Here is a 15,141-nt window from a genome sequence, read left to right as displayed (position 1 = left end):
CATTGTCAAACATTAGAACAATCCCACAGTGTAGTATTGACACGTTACTAGATATTTTCCGGTATGGGTTCGGTTGGGACTAAAAATCGAGGTATCGCGTACACATTGGCGTGCATGTAAAATACCCCTTGACAGTTGGAAAGTTTTTCCTCATAACACACTGCATGGTGTATGCCCATCGTAATTAGCCCGGGTGGAGCAGTCAAGGGTGACGTTATCCCCAATTTTATTTCATTTTCGACACAAGTCGATGAGCAACGATGAGTAAGAAGCTAGTTCACTAAATCAGGGGGTTCCGAGATAGATACTGGTGTTGGCAGAGAAAGTTCCGCGTAGTATTCCCTTTGCCAGTGGTGCCTGGCAAGAAACAACGTATAGTGGTTATGATAATGCGAACACAAATAAGGCTCCATAAGTTGTTGGAATTTGAAGAGATTAGGCATGGTGCACCCGTTATTATTTCATTTCACAAACAATCTACTTGTAAATTGTTATAAATAGAAGAACATACAATTGATCACAAGCCCAGGGCAAACAATTATGTCGAAAAGAAATAGACATGCCTGTCTACTCTTAAAACTTTTCTGAAAATTTCAGAAAAAATCAGTGAAAGCTAGGACCTCTGGCATGCTAACCAGGCAGTAGTTTAGAAAAATTTCGGCAATAAAGGTGCATAACTCTACTCTAAAGTATTAATCCGATTTCGCCGAAAAGAAGAAGGCATATTCGGCTTGTCATAATACATGTTTCCTGAAAGTTCCAGACAAATTCGATAACAGCACGGAAAAAACGCTGGTAATGGCAATATACGTCAATATTGAAAATCAATCAGAACATCTGAAACCACTTCTCAATGGGTAGGTTTGATTTCTGAAGTGCAGGTATTTGTGGCAATAGCTCAGTTTGAGTAGAGTTTTATGGCAGACTAATCAGCTCTTTAATCAGTGTCCTTAATTTTTAGTTCCTAATGGGGTTTAGCGTCCTACTGTTTTGCTCCGAACTGGGCTAATGAAGGCGGGCATACGCCATACAGTGTGCTATGAGGGAAATTTTGCCCGGACAGCGGCACTCCGGCCTACTCTTATATCGAATTCCAACTGTCAAGGGATCTTTTACGTGCACGCCAATGTGAACGCGGGGCCTCGGTTTTTCGTCCCATCCGAACGACTAGACAGCTATCATTGTCAGACCCTCCGTCCTGCATCACTGATAAGGGTGAAACCACGCCGGAAAATCTGGATGAACTTTCTCGGCCAATGCAGGGATCGAACACCCGACCTTTAGGCTATTGAGCCAGCGTCTTACCCACTTAGCAGACATAAAAAGGAACCTGAAGAAAATATAGGTCTAGTTAGCAGTATTCATGAAGACACCACGATGTGCCCAAAGAGTCTGTCATACCAGTGTTTGTCTAAAGCGTAAATAAGACAACAATCCTACAAACAATATCACAATCTTCTTCTGCTATACATTGTCTTTTAATCATGTAATTTTCATCTCATCTGTACTGTGCATACACCTTTGCCACGCCGACCTTGTTTTTCGGTTAATGAGACTTGCCGTCATATGATTAATTGTCATAAACTCATAAACGGTGTGCCTGCTAAAACGCCCACAAAAAAACCCCGAATTAGCCCCCCCCCCCCAATATTTCGCCTACAATAATGATTTTTTAGGAGTGTTCAAATTGGTAAGCGACCTTTAGGCTCGCTGTCCTTTTATACCCGGGTTTAAAAGAGGCCCTGGTTTATTTGTTCGCCTCCAAGGCGTCGGTTCAAATGTTTGCATATGCCTACACCCGATATAGGGTGCCTACACCCGATATAGGGTGCCTACGGGCGCCTAAAATGTAGGTGCCTATTGTGCAGCCTATACTGTAGTTCTATGAATAGAATAATAGAATACCTAAATACCTATAGTTCACTTGAAATTTGATACTAGAGCTGTATTTCCCGGAATAGAGTTCTCAGCGTAAATCAAAAGACACTCTCTACTACCCTCAAGATGATATCGGCGGGAGGAGTCGAAGAAGGAAAATTCAGAAATAATACCATGCCTGCGGCACTTCAATTTGAGGCCCAGGAATGCACGCAGATGCGAGGAGAGAGCACCAAATTTTCAAAAATGTTTGGTGGAGGATCCCCAGACCCCCCAAATTTTACGAGCTGGCTACGGGCCCGATGGGGATATTCCATTGGATTGAAGGGCTCCCTGATTACTATGCGTAATCTTGGCTTTTTAAAAACCTGTGTATTGTTACTCGTGCCATGTTGGTCTCCGCTTCAGTGGCAATGTAAGTGTCGGTGTATGGTGATGATCAAATACATTAAAATAGGATGACCCATCGTGATAATTGACACACGTTTGGAATCTTGTCACAAGGCAAAAGGGTAATAGCGTCGACGTTCTTCCAAGACACAAAGTCGTTACTTATTTCTTCAGAGGCGACCGACGATTTGATAAAACAAGCCAACAGTGAGGCTGATGTCCACCGCCGAAATTCCAAAATAAATAGATGACACATATTAATATTAATCGCACATTTATTTTTTTCAAAAGTATCGAGCAATCAAATTATACACTAAGTTTCATCATTATCTATCAGACAGAATCAAGATTATCTTGTCCCAAAGCATCGACCAATGAAACTGATTAGCTCTGGTTAGCTTCAGCTCGAAATGTTAATCATTGAACTCAGTCAAGACATTCACCTAATGAACATCTACATCAAGTTTAAACATTCTACCTCAATTAAAAGCAGAGTTGTTATGTTCCAAAGTCTTGACCAATGAAATTGCTTATCGCTCCTTACCCTAAGCAGAAAATTCTCACCATCGAACTTAGTCAAGGTAATGATATCATGAATCTATATTCGGCGTTTCATCGCTCTCACTTATTATAACCAAAGTTATCGTGCCCCAAAGCATCAACCAATCAGAATGCTTATCGTAAGCAGACAATGTTCATCATCGAACTCCATCAAGGCATTCCCCTAATGAACGCCTACACCAAGTTTGAACATTCTGCCACAATTAGAAGTAGAGTTATTGTGTTCCAAAGTCTCGACCAATCAAATTGCTTATCGCTCTGCTTACTCTCAGCAGAAAATGTTCATTAGTCAAGGTATTGATGTAAAAAAAGCTATACACCAAGTGTCCTCAATCTCACTTAATTAGAACTAAAGTTATCGTGTCCCAAAGCATCAACCAATCAAATTGCTTATCTCTGCTTACCCATCTTCGAACTCCATCAAGGCACCTAATAAACGCATACACCAAGATTGAACATTCTAGCTCAATTAGAAGTAGAGTTATTGTGTTCCAAAGTCACAGCCAATCAAATTGCTTATCGCTCTGCTTACCCTGAGCAGAAAATGCTCATTATCGAACTTAGTCAAGGTATTGATGTAATGAAACTATACACTAAGTTTCATCACTCTCACTAAACTAAAGTTATCGTGTCCCAAAGCATCAACCAATCAAATGGCTTATCTCGGCTTACCCTAAGCAGAAATTGTTCATCTTTGAACTCCATCAAGGCATTGACCTAATAAATACCTACACCATATTTGAACATTCTAGCTCAATTAGAACGGACAGACAGACGGACGAACTCATTTTAATAGTCCCCTGCGGGGAACAAAAAAAGAGAAGAAGTTATAGAAACCACGTCAGTAAAACAAGCAAAATGTAGCCTTTGGATTATGTACGTGATATCACTGGTCTTGGTCAGGTAAGAGATCACAGTTTACGTAATAAATGTCAAACAATAATGTAAAATGAAATTTATTTACAAATACTTTTATAATAAAAAAATACCATACATAAAAAAAACTACATGAAGTCATTAATAACTGCTGCTTTTAAGAAAAATGTCATGATTAAATCTATTGACTGACCATCTACAATCTGAAAAAAGGCCTAGTAATAAAATTGTTCTGAGTTATTGGGGGTTTTTTTGTTTTTTTTAAAATTATATTATGGAATGTTATAACAAAAACATATTGTAAGTCTGCACTCTCTAGGTAAAAAATCATAAAACCAGTAACTACAATAATTTTCGATGTGCATAGTAAGAATCTGATGACTTCGTTTCATTATACTAAGGCCTGCTATATGACATGACCTTAACTTTATTTTATGTCAGATCGGTTTCTTGTCATAGCTTGAAAATGGTCAATAACTCTTAAATACAAATGTGTAAAATTATGAATACTTTACACCATTATCAAATGTATAAAAAATGGACAGACAAAACTTTAATAGTATTAGAAGTAAATCTTGCCAACCACTCTTTAATTCCAACATGTACAATTAGTGATTGCTTTAGATTGTGATAAAATAAAAGTAAAACGATGCTATAACTTTGAACATGGGAATACAAGTAGCCAGAAATACACAGAACACAATTAAAGAAACATTATGTAAGAGCTAAATCTGCATATTGCAAGTCTTTTTTTTTCTGTTATGTAAATTATTATTTAGATATTTATGCACAAGACAAGACCATAATCAACCCTCTTTGACATCTGATGGCTAAGATATTAAGTGGATAAGAACACCTGTGCCTTTTAACTGGTTAACATTAACATGGAAAATCAAGACTTTGTTTATTATTGTACCAATCAAGACTAGGTTATTTTTGTCTAAACATTCATAACTTTGCTCACAATAAAGTCAAGATTTTGTTTATTATTGTAACAATGACAATCGAAACTAGGCTATTTTTGTCAAAATTTTAAGTCATTTGACTGAAATTTTTAATACATTCATATTTCATTACCTTTTTAAAACTATTTAGCAAGAATGACTAGCTCTTTATCTATATCTTACATAATGCATCTTTCATCCTGGCTTCATTTCCATTAGAACACAATTAATCTTGGTTCCATTTCCATTAGAACACAATTAATCTTGGTTACATTTCTATTAGAACACAATTAATCTTAGTTCCACTTCCCTTAGAACACTATTAATCTGAATTCCTTCTGATATAATATTGGTTCTTCTAATAAATAATGCATTTCTGCAGATTACCCTAATGGAACAATCAATACCCTTTGTTTTAAAATCACTGTAAATCTTATTCGGACAATGATATTGGGGTTTCTTAGTAGATTTACATGCAAATAAATAATGTATTTCCCCAGATTTACCCTAATGACACAATCCATAACTTTTGTTTTAAAATCAATGATTAAGAAAATGTTAAAACATAAATGATATGTTAAAAATTTGGAACTGAACAAAAAAAAAAAAAAAGACAAGCAAAGTGTGGTAATATGCCTACATAGCAGCTATGGTTTTTGAAAACATTTAGCCATAGACAAGAGCTTATCTGAAAGAAAAAATTGGATATTGACCAAATTTGATGCCTTTAAGAAATCTAATATTTATCGTTTTAACAAATTTCTCTGGACATATACCTATGGATAAGAAAGTCTTAAATCAAGTGGGTTCATCTTCTTTCAGAACTAATGCTACACACAATTCACAAGGTTAGGAGAAAAGGAATCATAACTCTGGAATGGAAGGTGGAATGCTGAAAAACAATGATCCAAACCTGATTTGAAAAAATTTGTGTAAAAATTTAGTCAGTCACATTCACAAGAAAAATGGTGACGGACCAACTGATGTAGGAGACGACATATACACCCACAATTAATATGTAGTCCATTGTGGGGTGTCAAAAGAATAAAATGTGAAAAATTTCGAACTTTTACCACTCTATGTTATTACTTACGCAAAGCTATTCGAAATTTCTTTTTAGTATTTGTTTAGTTGAATACAACTATTGGAATTCGATCCGTTTTGGTCTTCAATGAAATATTTAATAATATTATATCAACCAATATTAATTCAATGAAAACATGTGAAAATGGTGCAGAAATTGAGAATTTCAATTAAATCAAATATTCAAATAGTAATATCTGCACAAAAGAAATGAAATCAATTTAATTGTACAAACAATATAGGAATGTTTAGTTGATAAAATATTTAGACAGAAGAGAGATACAGAATGATACAATGATTAAAGTTGAAGTTGTTGTCATAACAGCACCAGTATTACATCCATCCTGTGAACATCGACATTTGATAAGGGTTCCACCATTATTAGTTGTTGCTTTGCAACCATCAGAAGCTCCATCTGCTCTCTCACAAGTTCTTGTTACCACTACCGACTCTGAAATGACATGGAGAAATAGGAGGTGGGTTGAAGCAAGACAGAATTGACTTCAATCACAGTAATCTCTCAAGACACAACTAAGTTCAAATTTCGTCAAATAGAAAATCTCTTTCAAAATTAACATCAAGCTGAGGAAAGTATTAAGCCTCAAGTCATATATTATGTTAATATTAATTTACTATAAGCCAGATAAGCTAAAATCGCGATATTTTTCATACAATCAGGGGACACAATCCAGGAAATTATAGTCCGATATGCGCGGATATCGAAAGGAACTGAGATCTTTGGGATATAAACACATGTTTTAAGTTTGATCAAAATCGGATAAAAATTGTGACCTCTACAGGGTCCACAACCTATATATTACATACCTTAACACTATTTGCTTACAGGGAGCAGCCATTTTGTCTGGCATCATATGGTGAAATGCTGATATATTCAAATGTTATTTTTACATTGGAAAACAATTGTGACCTCTAGACAAAGAACACGCTAAAAATTTGATGGTTCAATCCATCAGAGGCCATAATCCAGGATTGTGACGGACCAATATGCGCGGATGGTTGGGTTATAAAAATATATTTCAAGTTTCATCAAAATCGGATAGAAATTGTGACTAGCTAAAAACGTGATTTTTCGTACAATCAGGTGCCATAATCCATAAAGTTTGGATCTGATATACATGCCAATATTGAAAGGAACCGAGATCTATTTCAAGTTTCGTCAAAATCGGATAAAAATTGTGACCTGTAGAGTGTCCTTAAACAAATTGTGGACGGACAGGGGCGACAACAATATATAAAAACATAAGCAGTGTGCTATGAGAAGGCCGGGTTCTTTTACATGCACAAGATCTTGTTGTTTCTTTCCATCTAAACAATAACAGGATCGAACCCAGAACCTCCAGGTGAGCGAGCCAGCACCTTACTCACTGAGCCACTGTGTCTCCCTTGGCCAATATCAATTCCATTCGGCTAATAAATTTTTACTTGACTGTTCTCAAAAGATCTTTGTACTTTCTAATAAGTCTTTGATGAAATAATTCCATATTTTTTGCTGAAAACGCATAGTTATTATTTTTTGAGGGAGAAAGGTGGGATCAAATGTCGTAAATTGGACATTGACCATATAATCAAATCTATGACTTTAACTAAAAAATAACAGTCTCAATTGTTTAATAAAGATGAATAGACAGAAAGTAAAACACGTTCAGCCAATGAAATAGTGTTGGCTGAATGGAGTTGATAATATAGAAAATTAAAAAGAAAGGGAAATGTTGTTATCTCTCATTTTTAAATTATTGACCGTTTCAGATGATATATTTGCCTCTGAATTTGATTTCCCGGTACTCACAATAGTAGGCCTAATACTTCTTAAGTCTCAGCCAAATGTTTTGACAGATTTTAAATATTATAACCTGTGCTAATTTGAAAATAAAGTAAAAAGACATAAATTTCATACTTTAATTTAATATATGCAAAACTGCACCTTCCCGAATAAGTACCACTGATAATAAGTAATGTAGACAATTAATGATAAATCATAAATCTGCACGAAATGCTTAAATATGATTATAGCATGATTAAAGGGGAATAACTCTTTTTTTGCCAAACTGTATACACAGGAAATATGTTTAATTCAAATTATTATTAGAAAAATGGTCATGTAAAGAAGGTAAATGTTAATGACGCTACAATCATGTTTACAGCACATCAATGTTGGAATTTGTGGGACTATATTTAATTTTAAAATCTGTATTCAACTTCAAAGAGTGTTTCAGAACCATAGTTAAAGTACATTTAGCTAAAGTCTCTAACTCAATATCTCTCTTCGAAATTGAAAACACAAATTATTTATCAATCTAAAATCAACATTGATGTTGTAATCTTACTGGGAAAAGATTGGCTTCTGATATCCAATATTAAAAGACAAAATAAACATTTTACCATTGGTACACGGAGTGTGTACCATAATTTATAACCAGGGACTCGAAGAACGAGGCTAGATATATTCCACAAGTCATGTCAAACGGTGATGCCATATCTGGAGTGCATGCGCAATAAATACTATTGGTGTAGACTGGAATAACTAGACATTAGAGATTGCCATTTGATTGAGACTTCTGGAGTATTTTGACGAACAGAAATGATAGAATGTAAATCAGTTTATATAAATTCATATTACATTATTATATGCACGGAGACCCATTTGTGTCAATTTCTATTAGCAATTTACTCCTTTAATACTTTCTATACTATACATGTAGTTGTGCATCTCATTTTACCATCAGTGCTAAACAATGATTATATTCTCTGCCATGACTTCAGTATTTCTGATTAACTTGCCAAATACATGACATAATTCAGAACAGTGGGATGTAATAAAGTATGGTATATATTTGTGAAAAGTTTATTAAAATGATGTGAAAAAATATCTAACATGAGAAATTTTAGACATATATAGACCGCAGACCAATTTTTTCTTCTCGAATCTTAAAGGAGCTAAATCGCTATTCTCTGGCAACTAGAAATTGACACAAATGGGTCGTAACGCATATAATAATGTAATATAAATGTATATAAAGTTTATATATTATAAACTGATTTACATTCAATTGTTTCTGTTGTTACTATAATTTCTACTATAATGACTCAATGATACCTCAAGATACCTTAATTTTTATAAGCTTCACAATCAATAATAACTTAAACATACATTTTGCAAGAGGTAAATCTGTCTATTGCAGGTCTTTCTTTAGGCCTGAAATGTTATCTAAATTATTAATTAGACATTAATTAAAGATACGTTATGGAAGATAAGAAAAAGAGATGGCAGTTCTCACTATATTAGTCAAAAACTAGATAGTGTAAAGGTAATATGCTGAAATTTTCAGTCAAATTGATCCACTAAGAGCCGAGAATGAAGCGGGTGAAATTTTTGCATAGTCTCGGTCATCATTACTAAAATCATTAATATAAACAGCATAGTCTTGATTATCCACGTTTGTTGATTTAATTATCAACGGCCGTTAGCGGCATAAAGGAATCTAATCCAGCCAACATCGAAGGCTAGCCTTGACATCGAGAGTTTATTATGGTGTGGATAAGTTAATTAATGTCTAATTGATAATTTAGATAACATTTCAGGCCTAAAGAAAGACTTGTAATAAGCAGATTTTGCTCTTGCATAATGCATGTTTAACTTATCCAGACCATAATCAACTCTCTATGGCATCGCTAGCCTGCGATATTATTGGATTACTTTCCGATTGCTGTTCGACTTCCATTTATAATTAAATCAACCAGCGGCTGCCAGGCCGGATACGCCCACATTTTGAACAGATGGATAGAAAACAAGCTAAAAACAAACATGATTTTTTGTACAATCATGGGCAAAAACCCAGAAAGTTATGGTCTGAAATGTACAAATATCAAAAGGGACAGAGATCTTTGGGATATAAAGATTAGATATGTTTTAAGTTTCATCAAAATTGGATAAAAATTGTGACCTCTAGAGGGTCCACAACCTTCGTATTACACACTTCTACACAATTTTCATACAAAAAGCGGCCATTTTGTCGGACAGTTTCATTTCGATTTTCCCAAAATATGACTTAAACCTCATTATGGTGGAATGGTGATGTATTTAAACGGTTTTTAAAATCAGAAAAAAATTGTGACCTCTAGAGAATCCGCAAGCTAAAAATGCGATTTTTCGAACAATCAGGGGCCATAATCTAGGAAGTTAAGTTCGGGTATCCGCGATTATCAAAAGGAACCAAGATCTTAGTGTGTAATGGTGATATATTCACACGTTTTTTTAAATCCGATAAAAATTGTGACCTCTACAGGGACCACAAGCTAAAAACGTGATTTTTTGTTCAATCAAGGGCTATAATTCAGGAAGTTAAGATCCGATATGTGCGAATATCGACAGGAACCAATATCTTTGGGTTATAACATGTATTTCAAGTTTCATCAAAATTGGATCAAAATTGTGACCTCTAGACGCTGCACAACCTTGATTTACTATATGCTTACACTATTTGTGTACGGGGGGCGGCCATTTTGTCCAGCAGTTATGGCCCAATTTTTATGAAATTTGAAGTCAACAAACATTACGGTGTAACGGTGATATATTCGTATGTTTTTTTAAATCGAATAATAATTGTGACCTCTTGAGGGACCACAACCTAAAACCGCAATTTTTCGTAAAATCAAGGGCCATAATTCAGGAAGTTACGATCCGATATGCGCGAATATCGACAGGCACCAAGATCTTTGGGTTATAAACTTACATTTCAAGTTTCAACAAAATCGGATAAAAATTGTGACCTCTATAGGGTCCACAACCTTGATATACCATATTTTTACGCTATTTAAGAACGAATGGTGGCCATTTTGTCTGTCTATTTTGGGCCAATTTTCACGAAATTGGAACTCAGCCGTCCTTAGGGTGTAACGGTGATATAATAATACGGTTTTTAAAATCGGATAAAAATTATGACTCTATAGGGTCCACAAGCTAAAAACGCGATTTTTCGTACATTCAGGGGCCATAATTCAGGAAGTTACCGTCCCATATGCACGAATATCGAAAGGAACCAAGATCTTTGGGTTATAAACTTACATTTCAAGTTTCAACAAAATCGGATTAAAATTGTGACCTCCATGGGGTCCACAACCTTGATATACCATATTTTTACGCTATTTGAGAATGATTGGCGGCCATTTTGTCTGTCAATTTTGGGCCGATTTTCACGAAATTCGAACTCAGCCATCCTTAGGGTGTAACGGTGATATTATAATACGGTTTTTTAAATCGGATAAAAATTATGACCTCTATAGGGTCCACAAGCTAAAAACGTGATTTTTCGTACAATCAGGGGCCTTAATTCAGGAAGTTACGGTCTGATATGCGCAAATATCAAAAGGAACCGAGATCTTTGGGTTATAAACTTACATTTCAAGTTTCAACAAAATCGGATAAAAATTGTGACCTCTATAGGGTCCACAACCTTGATATACCATATTTTTACTCTATTTGAGAACGAACGGCGGCCATTTTGTCTGTCAATTTTGGGCCGATTTTGACAAAATTTGAATTCGACCTTCCTTAGGGTGTAACGGTGAAATAATAATACTTTTTTTTTAAATCGGATAAAAATTATGACCTCTATAGGGTCCACAAGCTAAAAATGCGATTTTTCGTACATGAAATGAAATGAAATGGGGATCAACGTCCTGCTGTTCTGCTCCTAACCTGGGCTAATGAAGACGGGCATACGCCATACATTGTGCTATGAGGGAAATTTTGCCCGGACAGCGGCACTACGGCCTACTCTTATATTGAATTCCAACTGCCAAGGGATCTTTTACGTGCACGCCAATGTGTACACGGGACCTCGGTTTTTCATCCCATCCGAACGACTAGACAGCTTTCCTTGTCAGCCCCTCCGTCCTGCATGATTTTTCGTACAATCAGGGGCCATAATTCAGGCAGTTACGGTTCGATATGTGCGAATATCGAAAGGAACCGAGATCCTTGGGTTATAAACTTACATTTCAAGTTTCAAAAAAATTGGATAAAAATTGTGACCTCTATAGGGTTCACAAGCTAAAAAAAGTGATTTTTCGTACAATCAGGGGCCATAATCCATGAAGTTTCGATCCGATACATGCCAATATCGAAAGCAGCCGAGATCTTTTGGGGATAAACCTATATTTCAAGTTTCGTCAAAATCGTATAAGAATTGTGACCTGTACAGAGTCCACAAACAATTGTGGACGGACAGACAGACGGATGGACAGGGGCAACGGCATAATACGTCCACATGAAAATGTGGGCGTATAAAAATTGTGACCTCTTTTGGGTCCACAAGCTAAAAACAAGATTTTTCGTACAATCAGGGGCCTTAATTCAGGAAGTTATGGTCCGATATGCGCGAATATCGAAAGGAACCGAGATCTGTGGGTTATAAATACACATTTCAAGTTTAAACCAAATCGAATAAAAATTGTGACCTCTACAGTGTTCACAAGCTAAAAACGTGATTTTTCGTACAATCAGGGGCCATAATCCATGAAGTTACGGTCCGATACGTGCCAATATCGAAAAGAACCGAGATCTTGGGGAGATAAACCTACATTTCAAGTTTCGTTGAAATCGGATAAGAATTGTGACCTGTATAGTGTTCACAAACAATTGTGGACGTCCGGACAGACGGACAGGGGCAACAACAATATACGTCCATATGAAAATGTGGGCTTATAAAACATGGATAATCGAGACTATGTTTTTTATCCTACCGACTTTAGTAATGATGATCGAGGCTAGCCCCAATATTCAATCACTAAAATCTTGGTTCCTAGTGAATCAATTTGACTGAAATTTTCAGCCAATTGCTTTTACATTATCTACTTCTTTTGCCTGTTTGTATTTACTTGTCATGTACATATCGTGTGTATGTAATTATAATGTTTGTGCATATATGTACCTGGTAAGTCAATAGACCTAAAGTAATAAAGAATTGGATATCTGCTTTGCATTCAATTTTCTCAATTTTGAGAGCAAATGAGTGGGTCAAGCTGTTTGACAGCTCTACATATATATAGGAAATTATAGCACATGGAATTCATGTTTTGCATATCAAGCTGTGCTACTTTTCTAGCAACATAAGCGGATTGGTTGGGTAAAATAATCAATAATAATTGATGATGTGAGAACTTTAGAATTTGCATATCTATTTTAATGGTGGTTGAATATTTTATTAAACAAATGAAATTTCTTATCTCTGCTGAGCCTAATGAGAAAATGCTCAACATCGAACTCAGGTAAAGAGTCTTAACCTTAAGAACATCTACACCAAGATTGACAAACCCATGTTAATAGTCCCCTTTCAGAAAATTGTAACATTATCATTATCTATTTATTTATGAAAAGATGAGGATATCAAATAATCTGAAATTAATGTATTCTAAAAGATCACAATGTTAGTGTGGATATCTAACTTATTTCAAGCAAAGTAGCAAAGAAAACAACATTTCACTGTATCATTTTAAAATCGTATTGTGTTTGGGGGGGAGGGGGGGGGATGTAATGTGACAATTATCTGGTCCAAATGATGATGGGGAATAACATCTACTTTATGGGTTAACACTTCCACCTGCAGTATGTCTAAAGTTTAAATTAAATATTCTGAAAGTTATTGGGATTTATCTCTCATATTTTACGATGTCCTTTAAGTCTACCCCACCCCCTCGTATACTTTCCATATTTTTCATTCTATCCAAGCATACTAACCTAATGCCCTTCCATTAATATATCCTGAATCTCTGAGAAATACTGATGTTTTATATTTAACACAGTGGGTATGTTTATCTTCACAATCATCTACATTATCTTCATTTTCTTCGGCTGAATAATAATCTAAACATCCAACACCTTCTAGTGTTGTACACTGATGACATTGAATACATGTACCTGATAAAATAAAAAAATAGGTTGCCAGGCAATGAAACACGCTCACAGCAATTAATAGTAAGTGCAGAGGGAGCACACCACATGGACAAATACAAAAGACAAACCTACGGACGGGACACAATATACAGACACCATAAACAACAATGGCACATATCAGAATAAGTAAATGGATCCAAGCAGTCTACAAAAGTTGTCGCATATTTATTCTTTTGTAACTAATGGGAACATGTACAAGTCACTAAAAATTGATCAAGAGTAACAACCCATGATGCAAATATCTGCAATAATTGACAACAATATATAACCATAGTGCAATATGGGTGTAGAAAACAAAATCCAACAGCAAGGCTGATGTCGGCTGCCCCACACTTTGCCCCGCCCTCCCCGACAACCACACACACAAAATCTAGAAGACAGTCATTAATTACTTGCAAATTTATCTTTTCATTATGTATCTAGCAATCAAATTGTTTCACCACTCCTCATCAATTATAAGCAGAGTTATTGTGTTCAAAATGCTCAGACAATCAAAATACTTATCACTGCTTTCGCCATGAGCTCAACATGAGATTCACATATCTAACATCTACCTCAATTAGAAGCAGAGTTATTGTTTTCTAAAGGGTGTGATGGCAGATATGTTGGCTGCTTAGTCTCGGCTAAAAATGCTGATCTCCGAACTCAGTCAAGACATTCATCTAATGAACATCTACACCAACTCTGAAATTCTACCTTAACGACAAGCAGAGTTATTAAGTCTCAAAAAGTGTGACGTGCAGACAGACAATTAAACTAATAGGGGATGAAGGAAAGAGGGAACTAAAGTGTAATCAACTCCGGGTACAAGGGGTCTTTAATTGTACGAGGGAACTGGAGAAAAGATGCCCTGTTTTATAAGTGCAAGATCGACACCACAAAATTATTGAAAGAGCTACATGTATGATCCAACCACATATACAAAACCTCTGGTATGTGCCGTGTAAATCAATATTTTAAATTAGAATTTCTAATTCACCTGCATATAATAATTTCCCCCTTTCAGATTACTGGAAGACATATACATAAATAGTGGATCGAAAGGAATGAGGATACAGATAAATATTGACTATGTACACATGCTAAGAGTTTGGTTAAACATACATTATGCAAGAGCTAAATCTATTTTAGACCTGAAATAATATATAAACTATTAGACATTTATTAACATAAAAAGATCATAATAAATTCTCAATGCCATCTTATGTGTCTGATTTTCATTGGATTTGAATCCGATCTGCTGTTCAATGCTCATTGATGATTAAATGCAAAAAAGCATAATCCTACCGACTTAAGTAATGATGATCGAGGCGAGGCCTAAAATTCAATCGCTAATATCTTGGTTCAGAGTGGAGCAATTTGACTGAAATTTTCAGCATATTCACTTTACATTATCTAGTTTGTGACCATTAACTATTACATGCATGTGCCTTGTAG

This window comes from Patella vulgata, chromosome 6 (assembly GCF_932274485.2).
Source record: "Patella vulgata chromosome 6, xgPatVulg1.2, whole genome shotgun sequence".
Taxonomy (NCBI): domain Eukaryota; kingdom Metazoa; phylum Mollusca; class Gastropoda; family Patellidae; genus Patella; species Patella vulgata.
The sequence above is the reverse complement of the archived record's forward strand: the minus strand, read 5'-3'. Positions refer to the sequence as shown.